General features: G+C 38.8%; 1 protein-coding gene across 7 annotated transcripts in view; it reads left to right on the top strand.

The window, feature by feature from the left end:
* The window catches only part of Zfand6 (zinc finger AN1-type containing 6), a 67,206-nt gene that overhangs the window by 9,034 nt on the left and 39,374 nt on the right, over window positions 1–18,798 (top strand). Inside the window, exon 1 of one of the 7 annotated variants that reach the window (XM_027407575.2) lies at window positions 1,154–1,270. The exons of 5 other annotated variants lie outside the window; for them this stretch is intronic. The gene's annotated coding sequence lies outside the window, so the exon portion shown is untranslated. Of the gene's footprint in view, window positions 1–1,153; window positions 1,271–18,798 lie in introns of those variants that run through there. One more of the 7 variants, XM_027407576.2, reaches the window with a different exon arrangement.

Genomic DNA, 18,798 nt, shown 5'->3' on the forward strand with positions numbered 1-18,798 from the left:
CTACTAAAATGTAAGCAGTTCTAATCAAAACATAAAATACAGCAAATGTAGCCAGGTGTAAGTGGGCCTTTTCTTTAAAAGTCAAAGTCCTTTGTGGTGTCTTCATAGTCTAGTAAAAATACCATTAGGCACAGTTTCTTAGATAGCTTAAAGGAAATACACTTTTTTAAATCTCCATTTGTTAATAATTTCCCTCATTCCCAGCACTTGGGAGTCTAAGGCAGCCTCCTGCCTATAAGAATACATAGTGTATTCTAGGCCAGGCTCAGCTATAGAGAATAATGACTCTTGTTTTAGACAAACAAAATTGTTTTAGACAAACAAAAAGTAAATAAAACAACATGGCAAAAATGACAGTAAACCTCCCTGAACTTTCTACCTGGGACTCATGGCAGGGTGGTTGAGGCTCTGAGTTAGATCCCTCTGCACTGTGAAAATAAACAAATTAACTTTGTTCCTGAATGTGCCACTAAACAAATTGCCTTGTGTCTTTAGATCTCCTTTTGCAGTGAATAAGCAGTTTTAACTGGAAATAGCAACCTTTGGTTCACTGAGGATTTTAGTGTGTTGTGATACCAGGACTATGTCAGTGAGCTTTATAGATAGCTTAGAAGTGACTCTTAGCATTTAGGATATAGCTTAGAAATGAATCTCTAGCATTTAGGGTTTGAATGCTGGGGGTTTTGTTTTTTTGTTTGTTTTTCTTAAAGGTCCTCTCACTAAATCTTAGAGAACACTGTTTTGTTCCTAGCAGATTTTATTGTGGATTTTGTGTAGTTGTTTGAAATTTTCAGATAAAATGTGAACTCTGTTAAAAGAGAAAATCTGTTTAAAGCATAACTTCACATTCGTGGCTTGTAAAAATGCCCCGTTGTTTATGTTAAAAGCATGTATCTTACATACCTTATCACTGAGTAAATGACCGATGCTTCTGTGAATTTTCATTGTACTTTAAGCCAGACAAAAGAAAGCAAATCGCTTATGATGGGAAAACTGAAACATTACAGCCTGTTTCTTTAAGAAACCAGCTTATCCAGGGGTTTAGTGTGTTTAACCTAACCTGCTAGCGAGGAAAAGTTCTTTAAAATAATGGATATTAGTCGCATCCAATCACAGTTATCAGCCTGACTAACAGGGAGGAGATTTGACTCTTCGGCCACTAGAATTGCGGGAGGTGGAGCTTGGTATTCAGGTTTGGTTGCTTTGGAGTACAGCTTCAAGTGAAGTTAATCTGAGGTGAAGCAAACAGAAAATTGTGGAGGTTTTGTTGGTAGGATTTTTGTTCTAATCTTTTAATGATCTTATGTTTTATACTTTTGCTCCTTTATGCTTTTGTATATACTAGGCTTTGTCATTGTTTCTATTTTCTGATGCAAACTGAACATTAAAATTAAGCAGGGAAGCAGAACAAAAGGGCTGTTTGAACAGGAAATAGGTGCTTAAAGAATCAAACTTGACTTTATAATTTTTAGTTTACAATGTGAGTGCCATTAAAAAGCTTTGAATCAGATCATCTTCACTAACAGGCTTTTCTCTTAAAATCGATGTTGAAGCAGTCATTTGTCAGTTTTTATATATGACATCTTAAGGAGGTCTGCTTGATGTCATTTTTTTCTTGAATCTAAACTGTTAACTTGCTAAAAGAATGAGAAATTTGTTCTTTTTAAAAAATAGAAATGCCAACTGATTTTTTTTCCTCGTAGTAAACCACTCCCCCTTTAACTCTAGTATATTTTAAATTTAGGGCTATGCTGACATTTAGTATCTCGTAGTTTTAGCTTTGTCTGTACAAAGGTCATTGAAATTACATATAACAAAATAAAACTGCTTTCTTTAGAATTCATCTTTTGAAAAGTGAAGATAGTGATTAACATCCCTTTAAAAACAGTAAAAAATGGGTTTATATTTCTAACAGCTATAGGTGGGCTACCAAACTTAATAAAAGTAGCTATGGTTCTCTTAACATTTATTACCTAAGTAAGTAGAAGTATGACTTAGTATTTTTTTTTCTCTTGTTCCCCTTGCTCTCTGGAATCAAGGGATAAAAAGTTCCTTTTAATATCAGCACAGGTGCCAGCCCAGTCCTCCAGCCAGAGAGAGAGAGAGAAAGTGTGTGTTGTGTGTGTGTGTGTGTGTGTGTGTGCTGTCAGCTTATTCCAGATCACTCGAAGCATTTAAAAATCAATGTTTTTCTCCTGTGGCTATTGCTTAAACAATACTGTACTACAATCAGGAAGTCACATGTGTGCTCACAGTACAATTACATGGCCTCATTTTTCCCTCTACCTCTGTAGCTTGTATTTCTGCATTTTTCAGTAATTGTGTACTGAAAATCTCATGTTAACACTGTTTTAGTTCTGGTAGTTGTGTAGTCCTCTGAAGCTAATCTGGTTTTTCTTATATTTTCCTTTAGATTGTTCCTAATTTTTCATTATTTTAAATGGTACTGCAATGACTATATATTTGTGTTTACCACAATACTTTTTGCAAAATACTGATTTATTCAGGAAAAAAGTCTCCTGTGGAATATGCTTACCTAGTTAGATAAAAGGATGTCAACATTCACTGGCCAAATTGCTTTCCAGAAAGATTTTGCCCTTTTCTGTTGCCACCCACAGGACAGCTTCAGAGTTCCCTGGGAGTAAGCCCTTAATTTTCTGTTGCATTGTGCCTTTACAGCTCTGAGTTGCTTGTTGGTTTTTGTCTAAACAAATAGCCTATTTTAAACTCCATTTTCCAAGATATAGATAGATCTAAATCTATTTTCTGGATATTAAAATTAGCTGAAGGAAATTGGGAATGTTTTACCTACTTTAGTAAGCAATTGTGTATCTCTGCTGGCTGTTTTATTTATTTATTATGTAGATTGCTCTCAGCATGTTCAGGGCTTAATATTTTACACTGGCTTTGTTGGTGCCAGCTCTCCTGAGTATGTGCTGCTCCTGTAAGCTTATACCATACCCAGTCTTCTCTTTTTCTAAGAAAATACATCAGGAACATTTTTAGAGTCCCAATGAGAGCAATTGTTACCTGTTTCTGAACATGTAATAAGTAAATACCCTTTGTCAACTGTGTTTTTCTACTTGGAGACTATAAAATATATATACTTAAAAGGCAAAATCTGTGTAGTTGTAAGTTTTTAAGTATCAACACTTTTTCAGTGTTTACAGGTTTTCAGTTAAAGGTAAAAAAAGATAACTGTACCTGCACAGTGTTTCCAGACATGTCTGTGCTTAGGGACAGGCTTTGTTTTCAAAGAGGGCTGATCCATGCTATCAGTGGCTGGTCTCTAGGTGTGATAGGCTGTAACCGAGTTGGGAGCTGGTGGACTGATGTTGCCGAATAAATTCCAAAGTTTTTTTCACGCAAAATTCAAAATTACTTATTTAATAGGCCTAATGATAAGCATGGACTATAGTAGTTGAGCACATATAATCTTGATTCAGTCCATCTCATTTTGTATTGTAAATCAATTTATTTTCTGTAAATTTTTCATATAATTTACTGGTGACTTAGTATCATTATTTCCACAGCTGCTAGTGCTATGCTTGTTTTGATGTTTGTTTCCAGGAAGGTAGAGGTTTGGGGGTGCAGGGTGGGGTGTCTTTACCAACTTTTTGTTATGGTTGATGAATGATTTTCTTTCCCAAGTGTTTTTATTTCTTCATGTTTGGAAAAGAAGGAAACATTTAAATTTTTTTATATTTCTGTCATAAATATTTCCCTTATTCTGAGTTATAGAAAATGTTTGATTTTCTTACAGTTCAACCTTACTGCATAAAGTAGAGATGAAGGTAATTATATACATAATCATTTTAGTAGTAGCCACTTAAGCGATGCCTGTTGATTACATTTTAATAGTTGCTAAGGTAAGGATATACCTGTTCATGTGCTCTGAGGAACACTGAAACTTTAAGAAATTATTATCATGAACACTTTCTCTCCTGCATCTCTGCTCTGTTGGACTCTGGTTGACAAGTAGGGACTGCCTTCTTAGTTCAGTGGCTTCAGGGGAAGAGTAAATGTGTGTGAGTGACTACAGGGAGAAGAGAATTTGTAAATTTATCTAGGTGTTGGGGAAAGATGCAAAAAGCTATTAAAAATGCAGTATAAGTTCCTCCTGTTGGGCAGTTCAGGGGATGTGATGATTTTTTCCCCCTAAATCATATAAGGAAAAGTTTTAATGAGCAGTATGTTGATAAAACTTGAGGCAACCTAGAAGCTTGTTATTTATGAGGTTTCTTTGTTCTGTATAATAACAGATTTTAGAGTTCTGAAATGTCTTTCCTGTGTGGCCTTTGGTGTTTTAGGAGGTTAACTTCTGTTGGTAACATAGGAAGTGCTCATTTATGAGCTGATATCTGAATCTGTTGGATGAATTTGGTTTTCTTGGTGTGGATGTGATTAGAGTTCACTTGAAGCAGTTTTGTGGTTAGTGGTATTTTAGTAGATGAGAGAAGATCCATCTGCTCTTCTCTGTACATTTCCCTTCTGCTTGCCCTGAGCAGGCACCTGGATCTCTTCTCCTCCAGGATTTTTGTCCTGTACTGATTTCCTCAGTAACATTTAGTACTCTTGATAGCTTTGAAAAACTTCCCATGAGTTTAATCACACTGTGCTCCTGTGTCCTTTGCACCATTTGTCTCCTTGTAACTATCAAGTAAGTAATGGAGCTTCATAGGATTCTTTTCTCATTCCAGCCACATATCCTTACTGTTAATGGTTCCAAGACTAGAATCTTAATCCCAGACAGATGTACGTACATGTGTGTGTTTGGGGTGGGGGGGGCACTTGAGACTCATAGTCATCCAGCTCACCAAATGTATCAACCTATGCTTGACAGAATATGTGTGTCATTCTGATAATTTCTCTTATCACAGGTAGTCACAGTTTTAACTGTAAAAATCAGTTATCTGTAGGATCTGTCCACTTCTTTTCTTTACTTCCTTAGTACAAGCCACACTGATTTTCACTTAAATTATTAGAACAGCCAGCTAGCTGACCTCTGCACCATTCTTTGCGGACAGGCACTGTTGACCATGCAATCCTGTCTAGCTAGGGATTCCTGCCTTTGGAACTGTAACTACCTAGGAATAATAATAATGCCTGCTAATTCTGAGCTAAATATTCTCTCTGGTAGTCTTAAACCTTAAAAGTCGTGGGACTAGCTAATTTGTCCAAAATTGCCTAAGTGAGTAGCTAACACAGTGGGATTGAAACCAAAGTCCTTTCCTACAATTAATCTGTGTGCTCTTGTTTTAAGATAGGAGCTCATTGTAGCCCAGGGTGTCTTTGAACTTGCAGCAGGGGTTACAGATGCCTTGCCTTGCTGAATATTTCTTTCTAGACTTGAGTGTAAGTGTGCTTGTCCAGATTTTTATTATTTTTTTCCCTCACACTACTCCACTTTATTTATTAACTAGCTATTTACAGTTCTTCCCTTTCGGAAAGGCCCAACTTTCTGATATTTTTTGGAGGAACATTCCAAAAAAAAGACATGACAATTTAGCATCACCATGATACAAGAAGAAAAGAGAATGAGACATAGGAAGAGTGTAAAGGTAGTTTTCTATATGTGGCCTGTTTTGAATTTCTAAACTGTTGAATTCCTCACATTTAATAAAAGCCTGAGACCTAGCTGTGTTGGAGGGAGATTAGGCAGAGTGTGAAAACGCTTTATCTGAGCTGTGGAAATGCTAATGACTGTTTCTGTAGTTGATAGACTGGGGCCTTGTGTAAAGGTCTATCCTGCATCCAAGTGTGTGAAGTGTCTGCTTGGGAGCATAAGGCAAACAACCTTACTGGGTAATATACTGCACTCTAGATGAGGCTGCCTACCAGTTAGTTCTTCAGTGTCAAGTAAGACTGCCACAGACAGTATCACTCAAGAATGAAAATGAACTAAAAAATCACTGATTTGGAATAGTTTTCATTTCAAATCTTTCTTTTCCTTTTACTATCCTGTCATCTATTCTACTATGGATGTATTTAAAACAAAAGATCCTTCATTAAGGAACAACAAAAAAATAGCTTGTCCATCTTAGTTTTAAAAGAAGAGGTAAGTGGCTAGTACTTATTTCTTTAAAGGGAGTGGATTCTTTTTTTTTTTTTTTTTTTTTTTGAGATGGGGTTTCTCTGTGTATCTTTGGCTGTCTTGGAACTCACTCTGTAGACCAGACTGGTCTGGAAGTGGTAGTTACAGTAAATATGCATAGATTGATGAAAACTAGACCGTTTTTGTTTTTAACTCTTAAATATTTTTGAAACAGAAACTACCATATTATACTGTCCAAAATTTTAAGATAGCATGTTTAGTATCCAAAATAGTGTTTAGCTAGTTTTTAGTTTTCAATAATGAAAAGTGAAAAATAACAATATATGTTATAATAATGTAACAAAATTTATGTTGTAATAGATTTTCATGTTATAATGTATGTAATTTGGAAAGAATTTTAGGTAGATAAGTAGAATGCAGAAACGTTTTAGCCAGTTGCTTCAAGTACATAGCATATATTTAGTAGCTGTAGCATTTTATAAAATACATATTTTATTAGGAAAATTATTTTCAGAATTGTACTTAAAAGGAAAACTTAATTCTCCTGCCTCATTTTCCTGTTGAGTGCCTGGATTCCAGGCTGCCCCACAATGCACAGCACTCAGTAGCAGATTAACTGAGTTGTTTGTAGAGATCTTAGGTTGTCACCCTACTTACCTGGTCAGATTAGTTTGGAAACTAATGAGATTTCCAAAGGAAGCTCATCTTTTTTGATGTGTTTGGATACATGCATGCCAAAATGTGGTTTTAAGTTACTGCTATAGCACCTCAGCAGAGAAGATGATGGCTTTTAAGCCAAGATGACCAGGAAATCAGAAAAAAAGGGGAAATCGAACCTAGCCTGAGGATTTTGAAAAGCCTTCTAGGGGCGTTCCCTGCCACTAGCTATATGAATCTCTTTTTAAAATTTAATTTGGTTTAATGTGTGAGAGTTTTGCCTGCATGTATGCATGTGCACCCACTTGTGTGTCTATTGTCTGAGGAGGTCAGAAGAGGGCATCAGATTCCCTGAAACTGGAGTTCCACATGGTTGTGAGCCTCAATGTTGTGCAGGGAACACAGCCCAGATCCCCTTCAAGGATTAACAACATCTATTTGTTAGCTAGAAACCTCTCTAGCTACTTGTTTTAAATAAATCTTTATAAGAATGGCTTGTTCTTTTTTTTTACAAGTGGAATTGCTTGGTCATATGTGTGATGACTCAGTAAGAAACTATTAAACGGTCTTTCACTTGCATCAGTAATGAATTGAAATTGTTTCCCCTCATCAGCACTTGATGTGATCAGATTTAAAATTTTAATTATCCTCGTGGATATAGAGTAGATAGATACCTCACTGTGATGTGAATTCACATTTCCTAACTATTAATAACACTTAGGTGTTCATACGGAGTGCTGATACTCTACCTCTGACTAGATATAGTCTCTCCATCTTTCCAGTTTTTATTTTACAAAGAAAATTTTCTTGCCTCTTTTCCTTTAGCCTCTGATTCTCTCTTGAATCACATTTCTTCCTAATACTCAAAGCTTATGAGGTCTGTGACCAGTTCTGCCATCTACTCTGCTTCTAAACCTCAGCTACCAGAGGAAAATCACATATATTTATGATTTTTGACACAGCTATCATTTTTCTGTAATTGTAACATATTTTACTCAAAATAAAACTTTGTTTTGATTTTACTTTAAACTGTTTTTTTGTTTGTTTGTTGTTTCTTTTTTTTTTTTTTTTTTTTTTTGAGACAGGGTTTCTCTGCTCAGCAATGGAACTAATTCTCTAGATCAGACTGGCCTCAAATTCACATAGGTCCACCTGCCTCTGCCCCCCTCATGCTGGGATTAAAGTTGTCTGCCACCATCACCCAGCTTTATTTCAGGCTTTTATGCAGAAGTTGTGTGAAACATTCAGGAGCTTTGCCAACTCTGCTTTTTCATTCTGTGCTGCATTCCAGTTTGGCTTGCTGTGTCATAACTCTGTGTGTGTGTGTGTGTGTGTGTGTGTGTACATGAGAATTGTTTCTCAGCAAGCTAGCTGTGGACATGTACACTGAGTACTTTGTACTTCCTTCGAACATAATATTCTCTTAGTGAGATTAAACCATCAAAATCCATTGAGTTAATGTTTCTGAATATAATCTTATATAATCTTTTGTCTGTATTCAGCTTTGTCAAATATCCCAACATTATCTTTTATAATAATATATTTTTTTAAGCCATGGATCTGAAAGTGGTAGGGAGATGTATTGGGAGTAAGAAAAGATGTAAATAGGGGAACAAAACAGGAACCAGAGAGACAAACGGGGACACTCTAACCAAAATACACACATGTCTGAAATGGCCAAAGAATAAATAAAAGTTTCACTATAAGCTTTATAATTTACAACTCATTCTTGGTCTTGGCTGTCCTTTGGGTAATAGCCTTCCCATCTTACTATGTGGTTGGTTTAAACTGTTGTTGCTTTATAGGACTTTGACTTCTATACCATTCCATCTCATTTCATAGTTACCATCCAGGGGGCTGGAGAGATGGCTCAGAGGTTAAGAGCACAGGCTGTTCTTTGAGAGGTCCTGAGTTCAATTCCCAGCAACCACATGGTGGCTCACAGCCATCTGTAATGAGATCTGGTGCTGTCTTCTGGCCTGCAGGCATACATGCAGACAGAACACTGTATAATAAATAAATAAATAAATAAATAAATAAATAAATAAATAAATCATAGTTACCATCTAGATTGTCATAGGATTTTCTGTTTCCTGTCCCTGCCTCTCCTAATTTGTATACACCTATACTGTCATCTTCATTCCTTTAGTGATGGGAATACACATTCCTCCTGGATACAGAAATTCTCCTTATATGTACAGCGGGCCAATACTGTTTAACAGATAGGTAATGGTAGATTTTTAAAGTGAAGTTAAAAGGCTTGGAAAGTCTATGTGGCTCATTGATTCTGTATTGGACAGCACATGTCTAGATTCCTTTATTTCATAGCATTTGAAAGATTTTATAAGACATCCACCTTGGTCTTAGACTTTTTTTTTTTTTTTTTTTCTTTTTTGGTTTTTTGAGACAGGGTTTCTCTGCATCTTTAGAGGCTGTCCTGGAACTAGCTCTTGTAGACCAGGCTGTCTCAAACTCACAGAGATCCGCCTGCCTCTGCCTCCTGAGTGCTGGGATTAAAGGTGTGTACCACAACTGCCCGGCTGCCTTGGACGTTTTCATCTATGTGACTTCATATGTCAAATAGTTGTGTGTATATTATGTTTTGGTCAATGAATTAAATACATTTTTTCCAAATACCCTATGACTTGCCTTGATCACCTTTACAAAATTGTTCTTGGTGTGTATATAGACCTTCCACAAATTCCTGACAGGATCCTCCAGTTTTCCAACTTCTTTTTTTCACTTACCATACAAGAGAGCAGTAATTCAATGTATTTGCCTTTATGTTAAAGCACGGCACAGTAGGGACCATGCTTTACTTACTTTTGTCTCCTCATAGTTCATATTCAAACAAATGTTGAGTTGGAATTTCATCTCTACCTATAGATAGTTCCTGTGGGTTAATACTGTATTTGTGTAGCTTCCCATGTCTGTGACAATGACTAGCCTTCTCTGTAGCTGCCTGAGCTCTGCTTTCTACCTAGTCTCCTTTAGACTAGTTTGAGCTATAGACCTTGACATCTTTGTAAATGCTGCAACTTAATCCAGAATCCAGCTTGTAGGCATTTATCCATCAGGGATAGTAGGTCACCGAGGCTCTGCTCACACTAGGTTGAATCTGTAATTTCTTTAACTCAGAATGTCTATCCTGGTTTCAAATACTAACCAGGCAACATCCATTATAAACAAAGCGATTGTCTCCTATGACATAGCAAGTTACTGTTCTGCAGCTTCCCTTCTTTGGTTAGGTTTATGTGGGTTTGTTTGGTCTGTTTTTGTTTATCATATTGTATTGTGGTTTGTTAACTTTGTTATCTTTCTGACTACAGTGGCCATTCCTTATTCTATACAGCTCTGGAACCTTTTCAGGTTTTTTTGCCTATTACTCTTAGAACAAGAATTAAAACCAGGTGCTTTTGTACGTGTGTGTGTGTGTGTGTGTGTGTGTGTGTGTGTGTGTGTGTGTCTGTGTGTCTGTGTCTGTGTGTCTGTGTGTGTCTGTGTGTCTGTGTGTGTCTGTGTTGTACATTCTACCTAGATATATTTAATACTTGATCTTCAGGGAAATGGCTCTTGAAATGGATGATTAGTGACCATGACTCATATATTAGAACCTGTGTCTCATTCTGTAGTTGCTTGGTTTTTTTATATGGACTCTCTGGGTTCAGATCATTGCTTTACCCCTTCGGTGGATTGGCTATTGCTTGACTCTTACAGAGGTGAAAGCTTGAGTGTATCAATACTAAGAAGTGTTAAATTCTTTAAGAAGTGAGGGGTTTGTACAAAGTAATTGGGTCACTGAGGTCATAATTAGGTCAGAAGAGAGTGAATTGGTCTATGGGAGTGAATTCCTTAGAGAATGGTATTTATAAAAGAGCAAGCATGGCTTCTTAATCTGGCTTGCTGGCTCATCCTGTGATTCCTTCTTCATGGCTCCTGCCAATTGCTATGCCATCTGCCATGCGGCCCCCACCAGCGGTCAAACCTCTGGGGCCACCCAGTCTTGGATTGTCAGACTCAAAACAACAAGCTGAGTAGCCTCTTTATAAGTATGCATGCATTTTGTTACAGGAACAGAAAACAGACTAAAACAGTGACTTGCCAGCATTGTGATTTAAACCAGTTCAGTGATTTCTCTAATTTTCTCACCTGTTTCTACCTCCAAACAACATTGTGAAGATTAGAGGGGATTATGCAGACAAAACGTTTATCATGAAAGCCCCCTTCTGTTCTTATCTTGTTCTGCTATGATCTCACTGGCAGCTTATTTAGTCTGTTTTACCCCATTGTCTTTTTACTGGCAGAGGCAGGAAGATACCTAAGTGAATTTCCAGTAGACAGTCTAGCAGAGAGAACCCAGCCAGCCAGGCATGGAGACATACCTTTAATTCTAGTGTTGATGTTAAGTAGTGAGAGGCCCTCTCTCAGCCTCCCCCCCACCACCATGAAAAAGAACCAGAAAAGGGTCTTGGAGAGATATTTGTTCCCTACTCCTAGTTAGAACTCTGGAACAGGAGCTTGGGAACATAAAATGATAAGTAGCAGGTGATAGGGTATAGTGATTTTTAGTCCTAGGAGCTACTCTCTTTGGGCAGCCGAGTTTTTGTGCAAATCTGTTTTGAGATCAGAAGAGAGCTCAGATCCCCTAGATCAGCAATGTGAGTGCTGAGAATTGAACTTGGTCCTTGCAAGAGCAACATATGCTCTTAATCTGAGCATCTCTCCAACTCCAGGCAGTAATTAATACAGTCTTAATTTTCTTTTTTTTAAAATTTTTTAGAACATTTAGAAATATTTATAGTTTTGGCATTCATAAGCTATAAGGCAATGTACCTGAAAATTGAAATGCTCTTTTGCTAGACCTGTCAGTGGTCGCAGAGATAGAGACAGCTCTATGCTGCTGCTTAGTAGCAGTCTGAGTTCTTTTCATATACTTCCAGTTAGGTAAAGCTGGACCTATGACTTGACTGCCGTAAGAAACTTCAGGGTGAGCTAATAGGAACCCAACATGGAGTTTATTAAAAGGATGTTTTTTAAAATGTGGTTTTAAGTTCAGGGGTTTCGAAAAAGGGGCACTCAGGGAAAGGATAAGGCACGCCCAAATGTATGAGCTTCCCAAGGTAAAGCTGTGCTTTATTGTGTTCACAGTAGTCATATATGTTACTTTGTGGGTTTCAGAGCTAAGATCTTCAAAGGGTTGCTGAGAAATGTAAATGAGGGGCCAGATGGTGAAGGTGCTTCCTGCCAAAGCTGATGATCTGGGTTTGCTTCCCAGGACCCACGTGCTAGAGAGTGAACTGACTCCCTCCTGGCTTCCACTAGAAAGTTGGAAAGTTTGTGTGTCTACACACAAATAAATGTAATACTTTTTATAAAATGTAAATAAGGTACAGGAAAATTCCTGAGGTAAAAGACAGAATTACAGTAGATAAGGTCAAACTCTAGGTCACAGAGATTCTAGAAATTCAGGTATCTTCACAATAAACAAAAGTTGTCTTGGTGTGAGTCTCAGAAATATCCAAGCGTGGAGTAAGACCACACCCAAGACCTTGAATTCTCAGGATTTAAGCCCACCTCACTGATTACTGTTTTAACATTTGAAAATTCCTCCATGTAAAACAAATGTCTTCACTGCAAGTTGTTATTTGTGCTGGAATTTTTGATTCACACTGGCTGGCTTCACATTGTCAGCAGAGTGAGTGACTCCTTTTCTTTTCCATATCCCCATAACTTCCCCTCTCCTTCTGCCCTGCCTCAAACCCACCACCAAAAGTTCCCCGGTTTCCACTGAAATATTCCTTGATGTTAGAAGGTGTTCTCATCATAGCTCTGAGTCCTTTGGCAAACAGAAGTCACCAAAGGAAATACTGCAAAAAGAATTTAATCAATGGTTTTTAGGCCCAGTGACTTGGGAAGTGAAGCAGGGGAATTTACTTGAGCCCAGGAGTTCAAGGCTGAGCTGGGCAGTTTGGTGAGATCCTATTTCAGGGGTTGGAGGGTGGGCTCAGAAAGATTTCATTAACGTTCTATTGGTTTTTTTAGTCATCCTAAACGTTAGATGATTTTATGTCAGAAAAGGGTAAGGAAAGATGCTCCTGTGAGCTGGGGCAGAAGGCATTGCAGGATGCTGAATGACTTGCAGGATGCTGAATGACTGGCATGCTTACATCTCAGTCTAACAATGTGAGTAGTTTTCTTAGAACAATCAAATGTCCCTTAAAAAGAAATAGATTACCAGGATCTTTGTCCATCTTTCCTTGGGTTCTGGCGATCAAAGTCAGGCTCCCAGGCTTCTTTAGTAAGTACCTTGACTTGCTGAGTGATCGATAGCTCTCATGCTTTTTAAATCTTTGTCTTGTTTCAGGAGATTAAAACATTTTAGTGGTGCATAGTTGTACAAATTAGGTCTCAGATGAAAATACAAATTATATCCATTCTCCCCTATACCTTTTCTGTCAGTTTTGAGAGCAGCATTTTTCTCTGCAGTGTTTAATTTGGAAGTCCCTGTGCCCCTTATGTTACTATCACAGCATCTGCCTAGTAGTTCAGAACAAAGCCAATGAAACTGATTATCATCACCCTATCGGAGAGTACTACTTCATTAGTTCAAGACAGACCATTTAGATAACTTCCCCATATATGCTTTAATCTCCACCTCCTTAAATATCTACCTAATTTCCCCCAAAATTTGAGTATTATTAATGTGAGTATTTACATAAGGATTTAGTTGTCCTTCTAAATAGTAAGATGGTGATAAATACGACTTGGCTTCTACCAGCTATTTATGATTAATAATAACCACATTTTTTAAAAGTAGGGCCTTAGGTGGATGCCCTTGAACTTGCTGTCTAGCCCAAGAATGACCTTGAGCTTCTGATCCTCCCTGCCAAGTGTGTACCACTGCGCCCAGTTTATGTTGTGCTTGGGTTGAGGTTGAGCTTGGGGCTTCATGTATGCTGGGAAGACACTTTACCAATTGAGCTACATCCCAGCCCCAGCACATTTCATTATGTCTAGCTAACCAAAGGTATTTATTTATAGTTTCTCTAAAGTTTACAATGGAGGTTTTGTTTTGTTTACCCTTAAATAATTATTTAGGGAATGTAGGTAACTCACAAGAGACAGTTTTTAAGAGCTAGCATTAGCCAGGCATGGTGATTGCATACCTGTCTCAGCACTCCAGAAGCTGAGGTTTAGTAGTTCAAGGCTACCCTATGCTACTTAATGAGACATCATCAAAAAGCAAATAATGACAATGAAAAGTTGGAGTTTTACTGAATCAATAAATGTGGATTTTTTTTTTCCTTCAACTCTATTCCTTCTGTGTTTTAAGACAGAATTTCACTATGTAGCACAAGTTGGCCACAAATTTTGGCAACCTTTCTGCCTCACTCAGCGTAGCTTCCCTAATAGTGTGAGCCAACATTCAGTGAACACCAGTTTCTGTAAATAATACCTGCATGAGTATGCTCGTTTTATGTTATTCATTATTTTATGTGTGATGTTTGTGAGGGTGGATGCCTGAGTACCATGTGTGGAAACAGGACAACCCTCAGAAGGTAGTTAGTTCTCTCTGTCCACTAAACTTGTATCCACAGGCTTGTTGCAGCAAGTGCTTTTACTCGGTGCACCATCTCTCTGGTCCTGTCTGAATGTTTCTGAAACTGAGGATTAATGAGGCTGAAGGATATCTTTTGGAGATGTATAGTTTGGACTGTTAGTAGACTGAAATAATTTCAAGTTACCACCTTTGCAATAATTTAAAATCATTTTCGTATCTACCATACATATGTATTTTACTGTGTTTTGTGCTAAACATTACCTTTCCCTTTGATTCATGAAGAGCTTAAGAATCCTGAGAACTAGCCTGGAAAGTGCTGGCTTGCCAGTTCTTTAGAAGTAGAATAGGTCAAGGGATTTGCATCTCTGATGATTTTGTGATTCTAGCTTTGAGACACCCATCTCAAGTTCACATAGCAAAAGATGTTCAGTGACCATTTGAGAAAATTTCCAGTATTTTAAATTTTATCTCTTGAAACTTTGACTCCCATTCTCCTTTATTTTATGTAATAATAATGAACAACTTTTGACATTCGTTTTTAATTTATTTATTGGTGGACAGTTGTGTGTAGAGGTCAGGACACCTTTTGGGGAGTTGGTTCTTATTCACCTTCTTGAAGCAGTCTCTTGTCTCTGTCACTCCACTCCAGCCTGGCTGGCCCATGAACTTCCATAGGAATGCTGGGATTACAGGTGTGTAAACTACCACATCTAGATTTTTAAAAATGGGTTTTGGTAATTAAACTCAGGTCTTCAGGCTTGCACAGCAAACACGGTTACCTGCTAAGCCATCTCTTTAATCTTTGGTTCTAGCCAATTTAAAGGTATGCCTTAGATACTTAGACTTCCTTGTATTGAGGCTGGAGTCTAGTGGATTTCAGACCAGTTATAGAGCTAATTACTGAGCTCTGTGCTGGAGAAGTGGAAATTGGGTGCTAACTGACTTCAGAGAACCTAGTACCTAGCAGTTCATTTTGTGGCTTTTCTAACCACAAGCAAAATCAGAAAAGCCTGGTCTTTGGGTGACAAGAGTTCCACTTATCAGGTCTTCCTCCACCAGGAACTTGTCAAAGTTATGGCCATGCAGTGCTGAGGCCAGGTCAGGACAGATCAGTCTAATTGACTGTTAGCTTCAGAGTTTAAAGAAAGCTTTGAAATTGGTAAAGGTGGAAATGATTTTTTTTTTTTTTTTAGCATTAGAAATAGTGAAAATGAACACATTTTGAGTTGTAATGGGGTAGGAAGGAGACTACTTGCCCACTCTTGTAATTTTTTATTTCTTTTTCTTAAATGGCTTTTGGTAACCATTAAATTCTCAAAGAGAGAGAATATAGTATAGATCCAAAAATCTTGCCAACCACAGACTTGTCATCTACTGTACTACATTTAGGCTGTTATAGTTTTAAAGTAACTTTCTGGGTCTGGAGAGATGACTCAGTGGTTCAGAGCACTGGCTGCTCTTCCTAAGGACCCACTTTCCAGCACCCACATGGCAGCTCACAACTGTCTGTAACTCCATTTCCAGGGAATCTTGACACTCTCACACCAATGCACATAAAATATAGTTAAATACATTTTTTAAAAAGGCTTAACTTCCTGCTGGTTAACATAATGACCCAGAAGAAAGAAAAGAGCTAATTTAGACCAGGTTAGTGAATGCTTTACTGTTAGAGCATTCTGTTGACTACAAAAATTAATGGTAGAAAAGACTTTGGTAACTTGAGTTTTGTGAGAGTGCTTGTATTTGTGTACTTGACATGTGTAGGGGATCAAAATTTTTGTGGTATGGAAAATGCAAGTCAGGTATTAACCCATCATACAAATCCTTTAATGTATATGTTAAAAATCCCTGTTTTAAACAGGTAGGCTAGAAACTAGAAGTGCCATGCAGTCATGAACAAGACAGGCTCAAATTGTAATGGGTTGAGTGGCATAGAACACAGCCTAACTGGGTAAGACTTGGGAGAGGGGCTTATTGTCTACTCAGCTGGATTGGTCTTGCAGTTTATTTCATTCAAGACTGTACATCATACCTACTGAGTGATTTGTGCTCAGGAAGGTGATTAACCTGGAATATGTATGTGTCTGACAGTACAAATATACTTAACTCTGGTAGAGTTGAAATAATTTTGAGCTTGAAGGGCCAGCCTTTTAAACATTTAAACATCTGCTGTAACATTTTCATATCACTTGCTTTTAACAGTTTGCAGTGTTTGGTATGTAAGTCATATTTTAAACTTTTTAAAAGATGTGAAATAATGTACTTTTAAAGATTCAAACATAATTGTAAAATACAAGAACTCCATCAGGCAGTGGTGGTGTGCATGTCTTTAATCCCAGAACTCAGGAAGCAAGTGGATCCCTGAGTTTGAGGACAGCCAGGGCTACACAGAAACTCTGTCTCAAAAAAACAAAACAAACAAACAAAAGGAACTCAAGATTCAGATTCATGTACAAGATGCAATAGCCTAATAGAAAATATAACATTAATCCTTTATCAGGGGACAGAAAACCTATTACTACTAAGAAACATCCTGTTTCTTTTTTGTTGTGGTTGGTTGTTTTTGTTTTTCAAGACAGGGTTTCTCTGTGTAGCTTTGGAGCCTATCCTGGCACTCGCTTTGGAGACCAGGCTAGCCTGGAACTCACAGAGATCCGCCTGCCTCTGCCTCCCGAGTGCTGGGATTAAAGGCATGGACCACAACGCCCGGCGAAAAACCCTGTTTCTAACAAACATAATATTATTTGGGAGTTTCATACAATACATCCCAGTCACACTCATTTCCCAGTCACTCTCCCTACCCTGTGACCTCCCTGAGGAAAAGGAAGAAAAAAAAAAAAAAAAAAAAGCCAAGTCCAATTTCTGAATACTTACTGGAGCATGGTCTACCCTTAGAGAAAATTGAGTCCTTCCTGACCCCACTCCCCCCCTCCAGAAGCCATCAATTGTGCAGAGCTACACTACCGGATCCCTATCACAATTTTTAAGAGAAAATTGAGTCCTTCCTGACCCCCCCCCCCATCAATTGTGCAGAGCTACACTACCGGATCCCTATCACAATTTTTAAGAGTTCTCTTCAGTGACTTCCTATGTAGACTTGTTTTTTTGTGGGATGGGGGTGGGGGAGCTGACACAGAAGCCTTCTATGTATCTCATTCTCAACTGTAAGTATGCAGTCATCAACACCACTGCAAAGGAAGCTTCCTTGCCCTTTATAGTCAGAGGTAGCAAAGATCATGGACTTCCACATAATTTCTGGCAACAGCACGGACCTCCTACATCCATATGGCCTCTAGTATCAGCATGGACCACAGACCTCAGGACCTCAGCATAGTCTCTGGTGGCAGTACAAGACCACGGACATTTACATGGTATGGCCCTTAGTAGCAGCTCAGGCCTCAGACATCAACATGACCCCCAGTGACAGTGAGTCCCATGGTCGTGGCCTCAGGTAGCAGCACAAGCCAAACACATCAATGTTGTCTCTAGTGGTAGCATGGGTCATGGACATCTACATGGCCTTTGGAGGTAGTACAGACCATGACATTCCATCCATGTGGGGTCTGGGCACCAACATGGCCTGGGGTGGCCAGCACTCCCACACACACTCACACACACACACTATAGAATGGATCGTGAATACTAACATGGCCTTTCCAGGAGTCCCATTCCAAAAAATGAACCATTTCCATCTTGGGCATCCTTTCAAGGGAGATCATGTGACTGAGCAATGTCTTCTGGGGCAGAGCCTGCACAAGCTCCAACCTACTACACACCACCCCTGTCAGCGACATGCTCTCCAGTCCACCACAGCCCCCTCCCACAACTGTCACTGCCATTGATCTCCAGTTCCACATCTCTCCACCATCACGCCCTCCTCTGTCCCTCCATCTTTCCCACTCCTCTATTGTATATTTGTTTGCCAAAGTGGTGTTGCAAGCTGTAGTGTATCACATAGTATATTTTTTTTTGCCCAAACAGCTATACATGCAAATGCTCATTGCAACGAGTCATTGGTCTGGGTCAAGGTTTTTGGTTTCTTAAGCACCATAAATAAATACTATGCCATTATGCTATCACTGATATCCTGCTGTTGCCCATAGTCAGGGTGACCTTGAGGCTAGCTAGGATGTGTAGGGGCAGGATCCACCACAGAGTTCCAGACTGCCACTCACCTCTTGCCCTCAGTGCCAGTCACCCCAAAGCTCACAGGGCATGGATGTTCTCCTTATAGCCTGTGGGTGGTGTTTCAGGTCTCTACTCCCATTGGGTCAAGGAGCATGGGCTGCAGTGCAGGCTGGCCCTATTCAATAAAGATAAGTTTCTGTGGGAGCTCGTTTGCTGCACACCTTGCCTTTGGTTTTGACTGCCCCAGCATTCACCAGGCACCATCTCTAAGTGCCTGCAGTGTGCAGGTAGCACTGAAGCCCTGGGCTCACCCCACAAGCCACCTTTTTCCAGCAGGGCAACCAGAAGCTGCAGCTCCATGTGGGCTGGACCTATTGAGTAATGCCATGTTCGTTCG

Source organism: Cricetulus griseus, chromosome 3, assembly GCF_003668045.3.
Source record: "Cricetulus griseus strain 17A/GY chromosome 3, alternate assembly CriGri-PICRH-1.0, whole genome shotgun sequence".
In the NCBI taxonomy this organism is placed as follows: domain Eukaryota; kingdom Metazoa; phylum Chordata; class Mammalia; order Rodentia; family Cricetidae; genus Cricetulus; species Cricetulus griseus.